This window comes from Marmota flaviventris, chromosome 8 (assembly GCF_047511675.1).
Source record: "Marmota flaviventris isolate mMarFla1 chromosome 8, mMarFla1.hap1, whole genome shotgun sequence".
NCBI lineage: Eukaryota > Metazoa > Chordata > Mammalia > Rodentia > Sciuridae > Marmota > Marmota flaviventris.
The window spans coordinates 120,249,391-120,263,770 of NC_092505.1; the positions used below are offsets into that span (position 1 = coordinate 120,249,391).

The 14,380-nt window shown below is 42.3% G+C and overlaps 1 pseudogene; it reads left to right on the forward strand.

Annotated features, from left to right (window-relative positions):
* The first annotated feature begins 2,210 nt into the window (after positions 1 to 2,210).
* Positions 2,211 to 14,150, forward strand: LOC114091407 (nuclear speckle splicing regulatory protein 1-like; annotated as a pseudogene).
* Positions 14,151 to 14,380: the final 230 nt, after the last annotated feature.

Sequence of the window (14,380 nt, forward strand, 5' to 3'; positions counted from 1 at the left end):
ACAGAAATAGTGGAGTACAGTGGTTGTGGCAGAACTTGAGCAAGTTCAATCCTTTCTCTTTCAATTTAATTTTCTCATAAAAGCAAACTTGGATTTTTTTATTATTAAAATTTAAAATAGTGAAAGTTCCTAATAGGCCCTGGGTTCAGTCCCTAGCACTGCATAATAATAATAATAAAGTACAAGGTGTAATATTTTTGTTAAATAAGTGCAAATTTTAATTCATGCAAGAAATATTTTGCTGCATTTAAATACTATCTTTAGGAACTGAACTGACTTCTTTTAATTACTTTTTCTTCTTAAAAATAACATTAAACTGTAGTGTTATTATTCATTTCTGTAGCAGACTAATATGAAGGTATATGATTTTTCTTTCTTTTGAACAGCAGTAATGTAATTAAGAAGTACTGATCCATCACTTTCACCTCTTTTTGATAGTGTATTAATTTATTTTATGGGCATGATTGTATATACAAATTTCAGTTAAAAATCTCACCATGTTTCTTTTCAGTCCATTATTATGATCCCCTTCATTCCATGATTAACTAAAAATAAGTAATGTAAGGAGGTGGTGTTAAAATTGACTTGCTGGGCTGGGGTTGTAACTCAGTGGTAGAGCGCTTGCCTTGCATGTGTGAGGCTCTGGGTTTGATCCTCAACACAAGAATAAATAAATAAAATAAATGTTTTTTAAAAAATCGACCTGCTCCATGTGCAGATACACAGGGTACACCCTGCAGCCTAGATCCCTCGGGCTGCACTGCAGACTCACCCTGGAGAGCTCCCTGCCTGGAGACACTGCCCCCTGCTGCTGGGTATGAATTTGCTCACAGGACTGACAGATTAACACTCTCCCTAAATCCTATTCTTTTATTCTGAGACACATATTTAACTAAAATGTCAGCTCCACAAGGATTAGAACTTTGTCCTGTTCACACAGATCCCCAGGAAGAGAGTGGGTAATTGACACATTTTGTTGAATGAAAGAAGGAATGTGGGTGTTCAACCATACATTTTGGAGAATATGTGTTAATATTTCTGCATGTTTTGTGCATATGTTCACAGCACAAAATAAGAGTCTTACCAAGAGCAGATCATAGGTCTTAAATTTTTTTTTTCATTCTTCCCACCACTGATCTCCCCAATGTCAGAGACTACAGTTACAGATTGACAAACAAATTGATTTACAAGATCAGATCTCAAAACACTATTTTGAAGTATCAGAATGGCCAAGGAGTTAAAATTTTATAAAAAGCATTTTAAATTTTTTTTCCTATCATCTTAGTTTTGTTTTTATAAGAGGATAGTGGGGCAGGGAGAGGTTACTTAAAATGTTTAGAAGACAGATGCAACTCAGTGGTAGAGCATTTGCCTAGCAAGTGTAAGGCCAAAAGTTTGATCCCTAGCACTAGAAAACAAAAAGAAAGAAAAAAAATATCTTAACTTATTAAAAATATACTAATTAAAAATATACTGATATCAACCTTCACCAAATTTTAATAATTTTCTTTCCATTCAATATAACTGATGCCCAGGAATGCATCTAATATGTTTCAGAATTTCCAAACACCAAAGTCACCATTACACTCGAGGTAAGAAAGGAGGGAAAATGTAACTGTTAGGGCTTTGGGGCTGCTCACATAAGGTATTCTTTCAAAGATAGGTAGAATATATTGCTAAAGATACTAAAAATTACACAGTCCAGCCTCAGTTTTTTTTTATATTATTGATTTTTATTTTTTTAAATACATGACAGTGGAATGCATTACAATTTTTATTACACATAGAGTACAATTTTTCATATTTTTGTATATTCAGTATGTTCACGCCAATTCAGCTCAGTTTGTAAATAAAGAAGCCAGAACCCAGAAAGCATAAGACTTTCGTCCAAGGTCTCATAGTATAAGGGTACCGCAAGGATCAGAAGTCAGCAATCCTGGTTTCCACCTCCACCTTCGTCCTAAAGAACAGATTATTCAACCAAAGTTCTTGAAGCTGAGAGTTCTCTGGAATAAAAGGATTTATGCAGCCATAAATGCCAGCCAGAAAAAAAAAAAAAAAACAGGTTGTGGGACAAGTTCCCACTTAGGGGAACTTGGGGCAGCAAGGCTAGATGGTAGCTGGAAGCATGTCTGCCAAATCCAAGGGCCAAAAGCATTTTTGTAGTTAAAATTTGGAGAAGAAAAACATAACTAGTTTACATTGCGTGGATGTCGTGGTCCACACCAGTAATCCCAGAAACTTGGAAGTCTGAGGCAGGTGGATCGTAAGTTCAAGACCAGCCTGGGCAATTTAACAAGACTCTGTCTCAAAATAAAGTAAAAAGGGCTAGGGCTGTAGCTCAGTGGTGGAGCGCTTGCCTAGCCTGAACAAGGACCTAGTTCCATCCCCACCACTACAACATAAATAAACATTATTAGTTTACACTGAACTCTCATTGGCTATAAGACAAAAGGGGTTGAGATAATGCAAATCAGTGAAATTTGAATTGGAGAACAATCTATAGGAGAAGTACTTGTTGCTTCTGGATTGGTTGGGGGTGAACAGTCCGGAAAGCATCTCTATAAACAGGATGCAGTGGCACCTGGTGGTCACTGTGACGGAATTTAAGTCAAAATTTTAACGTACAATCAGAATGTGAAACTGTCTTACTGGTTGGATTTTAGCTGTTAGCTGATTAATCTATCCTCCCCTCTATCTTCTCTTGTAATTAAATTTAAGGCATCTCAGATAAGAATTTTGTTCTTATCACAATGTACAAGAAAATGGCTCTATATGTGCTTATCATATCAAATTGCTGAAAGTATTTAAGAGCTTCAGAGCCACATCTGTTTATTAATGGCCATTGGCTAAACAATGGGAAAGAATATTATAAAGATGTCATTACGTAGGCAGATAACAACATACCGATTAATAACGCCTTGAGGAAAACTTGAAGAATTACTTATTACAACATATCTACGTATAAGAAAATTAATAAGGGCTGGGCTTGTGGCTCAGCAGTAGAGTGCTCGCCTAGCACGTGTGAGGCCCAGGGTTCGATCCTTAGCACCACATAAAAATAAATAAATAAACGTATTGTATCCAACTACAACTAAAAAATAAATCTTAAAAAAAAAAAAACTGGTCGAGAAAAGATGGCGGCGAGGGGAGTGCATTGCCCCCGTGTGCTGCTTCACTGTGTGGGAGTATGACAAGTCAGGACGGCTAAAGGATATCTTGTTAGGAATTTCCAGCAATAGTGGGGTGCTCCGGAACCTGGAGGAAGGATTTCCATCGCACGAGGATCAGCTACGGGGACTCAAACGCGAGAGGTTTGTCGCACTGCTTATTCAGCAAATCGGCCCGAGGCTAGAATCTGCAGCGTGCGCTGGGATAGAGACGCAGGGATACAGCGCTGCAGTTTCTGCCAGCCGCGCAAGCACCGTACTCAGGGCTGAATTCTGGGTTCGAGACGGGGGAAGGAAGCGGTCCATCTCGGTTCTCCACACCGGTCAGACCACAGAGGAGGCCAGCAGCCACCATGTTGGTAAACTGACGTCACCACCGCTGTTTTCGACTGATCGCAGCTCATTCAGCCATAGAACAGGTAATTTCAGGCTGCAATTCGCCTGCAGCTTGCAGACAGATTGCTAGGGCTCAGCGCCTGGGTGCTTCTTAGAACCTGATCTTATCGGAGTGAATACCCAGCGCGGGGCGGCCGAGTTCCGGCTCCCGGAACCGCCCTGGCCCAGGGCTGCTGAGCCTGCGGAGGCTGCTTCTTGGACCCTGCGCCTACCAGAGCATACAACAAGCACTAAGCAGCCGAATTACGGCTCCGGAACTGAGCCCGCGGGGACTGCTTCTTGGAGCTTACATTTATAGGAGCTTACACAGGGCACGGAGCGGCCGAGTTCCGGCTCCCGGAACTTCCCTGGCCCGGGGCTAGGAGCCCGCGGAAACTGCTTCTCGGTCCGGGTCCTGCTGAGGGCCGGTCAGGACTCACCCGGTGCTTTGGTTGCCCGGCAAGGGGAACGAAATGCTGCCATTCGCATAGGATACCAACATGGCAGAGATCTGATGTCTGCAGAAAGCGGCGGAGGAGGGAACTTCATCAATACCAGTGGTGACATAAGCAGTTGGTCTCCTGGTAGGGGGGGTGAGGCACAGTCACCCGAGTCTCCTCAATTTGTCGTCGAGCCAGAGGGAAGGAGCCGGGCCGCCGCCAGCGCCCGGAGCAGGCCCAGTGGCTCGCCAGCGTGGTGACCGCATGACCCCAATTGGAGAGGGGGCGGAGTGGAGCCGCCACCCGCAACCGCAAGGTGGGCAGACCCGCGACCCAGTGGTACATGGGCGTGGTAGGAGGGGCAGGGCAGAGCCGCGGTTCGCGCTTGCAAGGTAAACAGACCTGTGACAGCCTGGTGGGTCAGGCCCAGTGGCCTGCCAGTGTGGTACACACGTCACCCCAACTGGAGTAGGGGCAGAGCAGATCCTTCTCCCACGCCCGGACCAGGCCCTGCCGGTGTGGTGGTCACGTGACCCCAATTGGAGTGGGGGCGGAGCGGAACCACCACCCGTGCCCGCAGGGTGAGCAGACCAGTGATCAACCTGCAGATCAGGCCCAGGGGTCCGCAGGCGTGGTAGGAGGGGCAGGGCAGATCCGCCACCCGCGCCTCCAAGGTAGGCAGACCTACAACAGACCGGCGGATCAGGCCCAGGAGCCTGCCGGCGTGGTACAAACACCACCCTAATTGGAGTAGTGGCAGAGCAGAGTCGCCGCCCGTGCCAGGAACAGGCCCAGCGTCCTGCAGGCGGGGTAGTCACGACACCCCAATTGGAGTAGGGGCAGAGCAGAGCCTCCACCCGTGCCCGAAAGGTGGGCAGATCTGCGACCGACCAGCGGGACAGGCCCAGTGGCCTGCCGGTACGACAGACACGTCACCCCATTTGCAGTAGGGGCAGGGTAGAGCCGCCGCCCGCGCCTGCAGGGTAGGCAAACCTGCAACCGACCGGCGGATCAGGCCCGGTGGCCTGCCGGCGTGGTACACTCGTCACCCCAATTGGAGTAGGGGCAGAACAGAGCCGCCGCCAGCTCCCAGAACAGGCCCAGTGACCTGCCGGCGTGGTAGCCACGACACCCCAATTGGAATAAGGAGAGAGCAGAGCCGCCGCCCGCACCTGCAGGAAAGATACGCAAGCAGTATGAAAAGACAAGGAAAGAAAGGACCACAAGCAATGCAGGTCAACGCAACTTTAGAAGAGGTAACAGCTGCAGCAGATGGAATGTCAGATAAAGAATTCAGGATATACATGCTTCAGATGATCTGGAGTATCAAGGAAGACATTAAACAGCAAAATCAGACAATGAAAGATCACTTCGACAACGAATTACGCAAACAAATCCAGGAAGCAAAGGATCAACTATACAGGGAGATAGAGGTTATAAAAAACAAACAAACAGAAATCCTAGAAATGCAGGAAGCAATAAACCAACTTAAAAACTCAATGGAGAATACTACCAGCAGAGTAGAACACTTAGAAGATAGAACATCAGACAATGAAGACAAAGTATTTCAACTGGAAAAGAACATAGACAGCTCAGCAAGACTGTTAAGAAACCATGAGCAGAACATCCAAGAAATATGGGATAACATTAAGAGACCAAACTTAAGAGTCATTGGGATACAGGAAGGTACAGAGCTCCAAACCAAAGGAATGAGAAGTCTATTCAATGAAATAATACAAGAAAACTTCCCAGACTTGAAGAATGAGACAGAATCCCAAATCCTAGAAGCCTACAGGACGCCGAATGTGCAAAATCATAAGAGATCCACACCTAGACACATTATAATGAAGATGCCCAACATACAGAATAAGGAGAGAATTTTAAAAGCTACAAGAGAAAGGAAGCAGATTACATTTAGGGGTAAGCCAATCAGGATAACAGCTGATCTTTCAACACAGACTCTGAAAGCTAGAAGATCCTGGAATAACATATTTCAAACACTGAAAGAAAATGGGTTCCAACCAAGAATTGTGTATCCAGCGAAATTAAGCTTCAGGATGGAGGATGAAATTAAAACCTTCCACGATAAACAAAAGTTTAAAGAATTCGCAGCTAGAAAACCATCTCTTCAAAACATCCTCGGCAAAACATTACAGGAAGAGGAAATGGAAAATAACAATGAAAACCAACAGTGGGAGGTAGGACAGTAAAGGGGGGGGGAATAATCAAAGAGGAAAACAAACCATGTTTAGTAACAGAAATAAACAAATATGGCTGGAAGAACAACCCATATCTCAATAATAACCCTAAATGTTAATGGCTTAAACTCACCAATTAAGAGACACAGGCTAGTAGAATGGATCACAAAACAAGACCCAACAATATGCTGCCTACAGGAGACGCATTTGATAGGAAAAGACTTACATAGGCTGAAGGTGAAAGGTTGGGAAAAATCATATCACTCATATGGACTTCGGAAACAAGCAGGAGTGTCCATACTCATATCAAATAAAATAGATTTCAAGCCAAAGTTAATCAAAAGAGATAAAGAGGGACACTACATACTGCTTAAGGGAACCATACACCAACAAGACATAACAATCATAAATATTTATGCCCCAAAAAATGGTGCAGCTATGTTCGTCAAGCAAACTCTTCTCAAGTTCAAGAGTCTAATAGACCACCATACCATAATCATGGGAGACTTCAACACACCTCTCTCGCCACTGGACAGATCTTCCAAACAAAAGTTGAATAAGGAAACTATAGAACTCAATAACACTATTAATAACCTAGACCTAATGGACATATATAGAATATACCACCCAACATCAAGCAGTTACACTTTTTTCTCAGCAGCACATGGATCCTTCTCAAAAATAGATCATATATTATGTCACAGGGCAACTCTTAGACAATATAAAGGAGTAGAGATAATACCATGCATCTTATCTGATCATAATGGAATGAAACTGAAAATCAACGATAAAAGAAGGAAGGAAAAAGCATACATCACTTGGAGAATGAACAATAGGTTACTGAATGATCAATGGGTTATAGAAGACATCAAGAAGGAAATTAAAAAATTCTTAGAGATAAATGAAAACACAGACACAACATATCGGAATCTATGGGACACATTGAAAGCAGTTCTAAGAGGAAAATTCATTGCTTGGAGTTCATTCCTTAAAAAAAGAAAAAACCAACAAATAAATGATCTCATACTTCATCTCAAAATCCTTGAAAAAGAAGAGCAAAACAACAGCAAAAGAAGTAGAAGGCAAGAAATAATTAAAATCAGAGCTGAAATTAATGAAATCGAAACAAAAGAAACAATTGAAAAAATTGACAAAACTAAAAGTTGGTTCTTTGAAAAAATAAACAAAATCGACAGACCCTTAGCGATGCTAGCGAAGAGAAGAAGAGAGAGAACTCAAATTACTAGCATACGGGATGAAAAAGGCAATATCACAACAGACACTTCAGAAATACAGAAGATAATCAAAAACTATTTTGAATCCTTATACTCCAACAAATTAGAAGATAGTGAAGGCATAGATAAATTTCTTAAGTCATATGATCTGCCCAGATTGAGTCAGGAGGATATAGAAAACCTAAACAGACCAATATCAATTGAGGAAATAGAAGAAACCATAAAAAGACTACCAACTAAGAAAAGCCCAGGTCCAGATGGGTATACAGCAGAATTTTACAAAACCTTTAAAGAAGAACTAATACCAATACTTTTCAAGCTACTTCAGGAAATAGAAAAGGAGGGAGAACTTCCAAATTCATTCTATGAGGCCAACATCACCCTGATACCTAAACCAGACAAAGACACTTCAAAGAAAGAAAACTACAGACCAATATCTCTAATGAACCTAGATGCAAAAATCCTCAATAAAATTCTGGCGAATCGGATACAAAAACATATCAAAAAAATTGTACACCATGATCAAGTAGGATTCATCCCTGGGATGCAAGGCTGGTTCAATATACGGAAATCAATAAATGTTATTCACCACATCAATAGACTTAAAAATAAGAACCATATGATCATCTCGATAGATGCGGAAAAAGCATTTGACAAAGTACAGCATCCCTTTATGTTCAAAACTCTAGAAAAACTAGGGATAACAGGAACATACCTCAATATTGTAAAAGCAATCTATGCTAAGCCTCAGGCTAGCATCATTCTGAATGGAGAAAAACTGAAGGCATTCCCTCTAAAATCTGGAACTAGACAGGGATGCCCTCTCTCACCACTTCTGTTCAACATAGTTCTCGAAACACTGGCCAGAGCAATTAGACAGACGAAAGAAATTAAAGGCATAAAAATAGGAAAAGAAGAACTTAAATTATCACTATTTGCAGATGATATAATTCTATACCTAGCAGACCCAAAAGGCTCTACAAAGAAACTATTAGAGCTAATAAATGAATTCAGCAAAGTGGCAGGATATAAAATCAACACGCATAAATCAAAGGCATTCCTGTATATCAGCGACAAATCCTCTGAATTGGAAATGAGGACAACCACTCCATTCAAAATATCTTCAAAAAAAATAAAATACTTGGGAATCAACCTAACAAAAGAGGTGAAAGACTTATACAATGAAAACTACAGAACCCTAAAGAGAGAAATAGAAGAAGATCTTAGAAGATGGAAAAATATACCCTGTTCATGGATAGGCAGAACTAACATCATCAAAATGGCGATATTACCAAAAGTTCTCTATAGGTTTAATGCAATGCCAATCAAAATCCCAACGGCATTTCTTGTAGAAATAGAGAAAGCAATCATGAAATTCATATGGAAAAATAAAAGACCCAGAATAGCAAAAACAATGCTAAGCAGGAAGTGTGAATCAGGCGGTAGAGTGATACCAGACTTCAAACTATACTACAGAGCAATAGTAACAAAAGCAGCATGGTACTGGTACCAAAACAGGCGGGTGGACCAATGGTACAGAATAGAGGACACAGAAACCAATCCACAAAACTACAACTATCTTATATTTGATAAAGGGGCTAAAAGCATGCAATGGAGGAAGGATAGCATCTTCAACAAATGGTGCTGGGAAAACTGGAAATCCATATGCAACAAAATGAAACTGAATCCCTTTCTCTCGCCATGCACAAAAGTGAATTCAAAATGGATCAAGGAGCTTGATATCAAATCAGAGACACGCCGTCTGATAGAAGAAAAAGTTGGCTACAATCTACAGTCGGTGGGGTCGGGCTCCAAATTCCTCAATAGGACACCCATAGCACAAAAGTTAATAACTAGAATCAACAAATGGGACTTACTCAAACTAAAAAGTTTTTTCTCAGCAAAAGAAACAATAAGAGAGGTAAATAGGGAGCCTACACCCTGGGAACAAATCTTTACTCCTCACACTTCAGATAGAGCCCTAATATCCAGAGTATACAAAGAACTCAAAAAATTAGACAATAAGAAAACAAACAACCCAATCAACAAATGGGCCAAGGACCTGAACAGACACTTCTCAGAGGAGGACATACAGTCAATCAACAAGTACATGAAAAAATGCTCAACATCTCTAGCTGTCAGAGAAATGCAAATCAAAACCACCCTAAGATACCATCTCACTCCAGTAAGATTGGCAGCCATTATGAAGTCAAACAACAACAAGTGCTGGCGAGGATGTGGGGAAAAGGGTACACTTGTACATTGCTGGTGGGACTGCAGATTGGTGCAGCCAATTTGGAAAGCAGTATGGAGATTTCTTGGAAAGCTGGGAATGGAGCCACCATTTGACCCAGCTATTCCCCTTCTTGGTCTATTCCCTAAAGACCTAAAAAGAGCATGCTACAGGGACACTGCTACATCGATGTTCATAGCAGCACAGTTCACAATAGCAAGACTGTGGAACCAACCTAGATGCCCTTCAATAGACGAATGGATAAAAAAAATGTGGCATTTATACACAATGGAGTATTACTCTGCATTAAAAAATGACAAAATCATAGAATTTACAGGGAAATGGATGGCATTAGAGCAGATTATTCTAAGTGAAGCTAGCCAATCCCTAAAAAACAAATGCCAAATATCTTCTTTGATATAAGGAGAGTAACTAAGAACAGTGTAGGGACGAAGAACAGGAGAAGAATATTAACATTTAACAGGGATGAGAGGTGGGAGGGAAAGGGAGAGAGAAGGGAAATTGCATGGTAATGGAAGGAGACCCTCAGGGTTATACAGTGGAGGAGGTAGAGAGAGAGGAGGGGAGGGGAGGGGAGAGGTGGGGAGGGGGGAGGGTGGAGGATGGGAAAGGCAGTGGAGCACAACAGACACTAGTATGGCAATTTGTAAATCAATGGATGTGTAACTGATGTGATTCTGCAATCTGTGTATGGGGTGAAGGTGGGAGTTCATAACCCACTTGAATCAAAGTGTGGAATATGATATGTCAAGAAATTTGTAATGTTTTGAACAACCCACAATAAAAAATTAAAAAAAAAAAAAACTAATAAATATTTTCTAAGAATCTACCAGGCACATAGTTATTCCCCTCAGAAACCATTGAGTGAATAAATTATAAGCACATACTTTCCATAATGCTCACCATCCACCATTCTCTGTTCTAAGTGCTTTATATTCATCAACACGTGTAACCTTCAAGACAACCCAGTGAATGAATATCACTCTTACCATCATCCCCATTTTACAGTTAAGGAAGTTGTGGACTTACCCCAGGCCAGGCAGATAAGTAGAACTCTGCCAACCTGACCATCCATCTGGCTCTATAGGCCGTGCCAACTGGAATCTACTTTCCATCTTAAGGAACATACATTAGAAGAGGTGCATAGCAGTGAAGATTTAAGTAACAACTAAGAAAAACCAGAATGTCCTTGAGGCAATGTACAAGCTCCAAGTGATTGGTAAATCAGTGCCAGAAACTAAATTTGAAATAGCTGAAGTTATTTTAATAAGCTATTTGCTGCCCCCCTAACAGAAAATGTTATAGGCTGAATTGTGCCCCACTTCCCTGCTCTGACGAATTTATGTGTTGTTCTACTCTCCAGCACCTCAGAATATGAGTCTATTTGGAGACAGGGCATTTAAAGAAGTCATTAAAGTAAACAAGTCATCAGGGGGGCCCAGGTCCAATCTGACTGGTGTCTTCATTAGGAGGCGGGTTAGGACCCAGGCACCAAGGAGGGAAGGCCTTGTGAGATAGAGAGTAGACAGAATGCAGCCAGGGAGAGGCCTCAGGGTGGAACCCAAGCTACCCACTGGGACCTCGCTCAGCCTCCCAGGCCCCAACACCATGAGGAAGTAGATGGCTATCTAAACCACCCAGACTGAAAAGGCTAAGGCGGAAGGAGACTGGAGAGTTCACAGAGTTAAAGGAAACGTTAGCCATTTGCAGAACCAGAGCCAGGAACTTCAAGGAGGACCAGGGCCTCAACACCCCCAGGACACACAACTGATCTCTCTCCTCTCCTCTCTTCTCTTATGTTTCACTTCATTTTTATTTGAGAGGTACTTTCTTTACAATGGAGGAGAAAATGTGGAATCTGTGAAAGGACAAAATTACAGCAATTTAGCTTCACAATCTTAATTACTTTATTTTCGGTTCCAGAATCAAGCAACACTTCATTCTATAGATAGAGTTAAGTGGCTGCTTCACATCAGCAAGATGGTGACTCTGGGTAGACCACCTTGGGAGGGAGGTCCTTCAGAGCTGATGAGGAGCAGGCCAGGAAACAGACCACGCTGGGAATTCCAGTATAGGGACTTAAGATTTAACATCTGAGCAGCCATCTTAAACATTAACCGCCTGGGGGCTGGGGCTGGGGCTGAGTGGCAGAGTGCTTGCCTAACATGTGTGAGGCACTGGGTTCGATCCTCAGCACCACATTAAAAAAAAAAAAAAAGGTACATCAACAATTAAATGTTAACTGCCATCTTATGAGATAAATTTCCCTTTCCTGCACTTCCTCTTACCCCAATTCCTCCCACCCCCATTAGTGACCTATCCCATGGTAACCCTAAGCCAATCCCAGAAGGACAGGACCCCTTGACTCTGGAAAGCCCCATGGTACCATTGACCTAAGCCAAAACCATGCTATTCCCACCCGCCTAGCTCTGACACAAGCACCCCCAGCCTAGCCCATAGCGCCAGGCTACAACTCCAAACCCCTGCCCCACAAAAGCTGAACACCCGGACATCTGAGGGCCTCTCTCCTCTCTATAGAGGGATGGCCTTTATTTGCCAGCTCTGACAAATAAACTCTCGTGTGTATCTCTGCCTGGTCTCCATCTTTCATTTCTCGCTTACCCGTCTCTCTTTCCTTCCTTTCCCTTCATCCAGAGGCTGCAGGAGATTCTGCTGTGACAGTATTTACAGTGAAATGCAGGAGAAAAAGAAGGAAAGTAATTCTAAATTGCTTTTGGGAAAAGACTGGAAGCTCAAGTATATTTACAATGGAGATCAGAAAAATAAAAGAATGGGAAGGAGGAATAGAAAAGAAAATACAGAAGGAAGGAGAAACGGAAAGGGGAGAATTTGATGATGGAGAGGCATTTGTGACATCTTATTTAGAAAGAGAGTTGCTGCACATTAGATGTAACCAAGTGGAAAGAGCTCGGTGAATTTGAGAGGCATCTACTAAATCAAGCAGTTGGGGAAGAGGAAGTACTAACTGCAGATTGTGTGAAGCTAGGTGTGGGATAAGGGACAAGAAATCAATAGGTTACTCCAATAAGTGAATTCAGAGAATAGAGTACCACAGGAGAAATGCATCATCCAAACCGGTGGAAGTAGGAGGAAAACCCGGATGCAGACAGTGACCTTGATGCTATGAGCAGCAAGGGTGATGAGACGGGAGAAAATAAAATGAAGTGCAGAAGAGAGAAGGTCACAGAGACCTCTAAGAACTACCCCAGGCATCACAGGAATTAAGCTCATTCATGGTCATCTAGTGAAGAAAGAGGACATGGTACCAAAAAACTACACCAAAAGTTCCAAGTCAAGAGAACACTAGAAAAGGGCAGATCCATCCTGAGAGAGGCAATCTGGAGTCCAGGGGAATTATTATTATTGGTAGTAGTAGCAGTAGTGGTAATAGTAATAGTAGTATTTTGGTACCAGGGATTGAACCCAGGGGCACTTAAGCACTGAGCCACATCCCCAGCACTTGTTTTCTATTGTATTAGAAACGGGGTCTCCCTGAGTTGCTTAGGGCCTGACTAAGTGGCTGAGGCTGGATTTGAACTCTCCTCAGGCTCCCCAGCTACTAGAATTACAGGTGTGCACCACCACTCCTGGTTAACCAGGAGAATTATTCCATTAACTGGGACCACCAAACAGAAAAGAATTCTCTCTGGCCTAGAGAGGCCAGTCATAGAGATTCCCACGGGAAGAGGCATGAACAAGAAGATATATTGAAGAGAAGAGAGCAGAGAGAAAGAAGCAACAGAGAATGGAAAAGGGAGAAAGACTGGGAGAAATATTCCTCTGGAGAACAAGAAAGAGGTAGGCAATCTAATGATACATTGAGAAAGAACAGAAAAGCAAAACAAAAAAGAATACATAAAAGTGAGGAAGATACAGAAATGATAAGTACAGAGATAAGGAAAAACAAGAAATAAGCCCTCCATCTTCAGAAAGAAATCAAGACAGAAAGGAAGGCAGCCCAAATTCTAGGACAAGAGATGAGTTTCTTGGGGCTGGGGATGTGGCTCAATTGGTAGCGCACTCGCCTAGCACGCGTGGGGCACTGGGTTCGATTCTCAGCACCACATAAAAACAAAATAAAGATATTAAAAAAAAAGATATCTTATTAAAAAAGAGATGAGTTTCTTGACCAGGAAAGATCCAGCAAAACGAGAAACATGGAAGAGGACAAAGAAAGAAACCAGGAGAAACCCTCTTGTCCTGAAACATGACTGGGAGCAAAATACAGACTCTCAGAAGAAAAGCAAGGGCAAGGCCAAGAACAAGGGAGACCACCGAGACAGTGAGCAAGTTTGCAAGCAGAACAGTGAGGAAACTGTGGTATCAGCTAGAGAGAGGTACTTGGCCAGGCCAATGGCTGGGTTCATGCAAAGACGTGTGTTAAGGAAGATGGTGATGAATGGTTGTCCCAACAGGCAGATCTATGGAAGCACAGAGCACTGGGACTTGCTTTGTGAAGGCATAAAGAAATGTGTTCATAATGGCTGGAAGGGATTTTAAAATATATTTTCAACATTTATTTTTTTATTTAGGTTTAAATCAAAAGTCAGTCCTTTTATCTTGAATGTTTAGTGGGATTTATCTATAACATTTCTTTATCAATCCCACATTCTTGGTTGTCTGCAAAAACCATAAAAGTGTGCTAAATTCCTCCCTATAACTACTTAATGGGGAAAATTGACTTCAC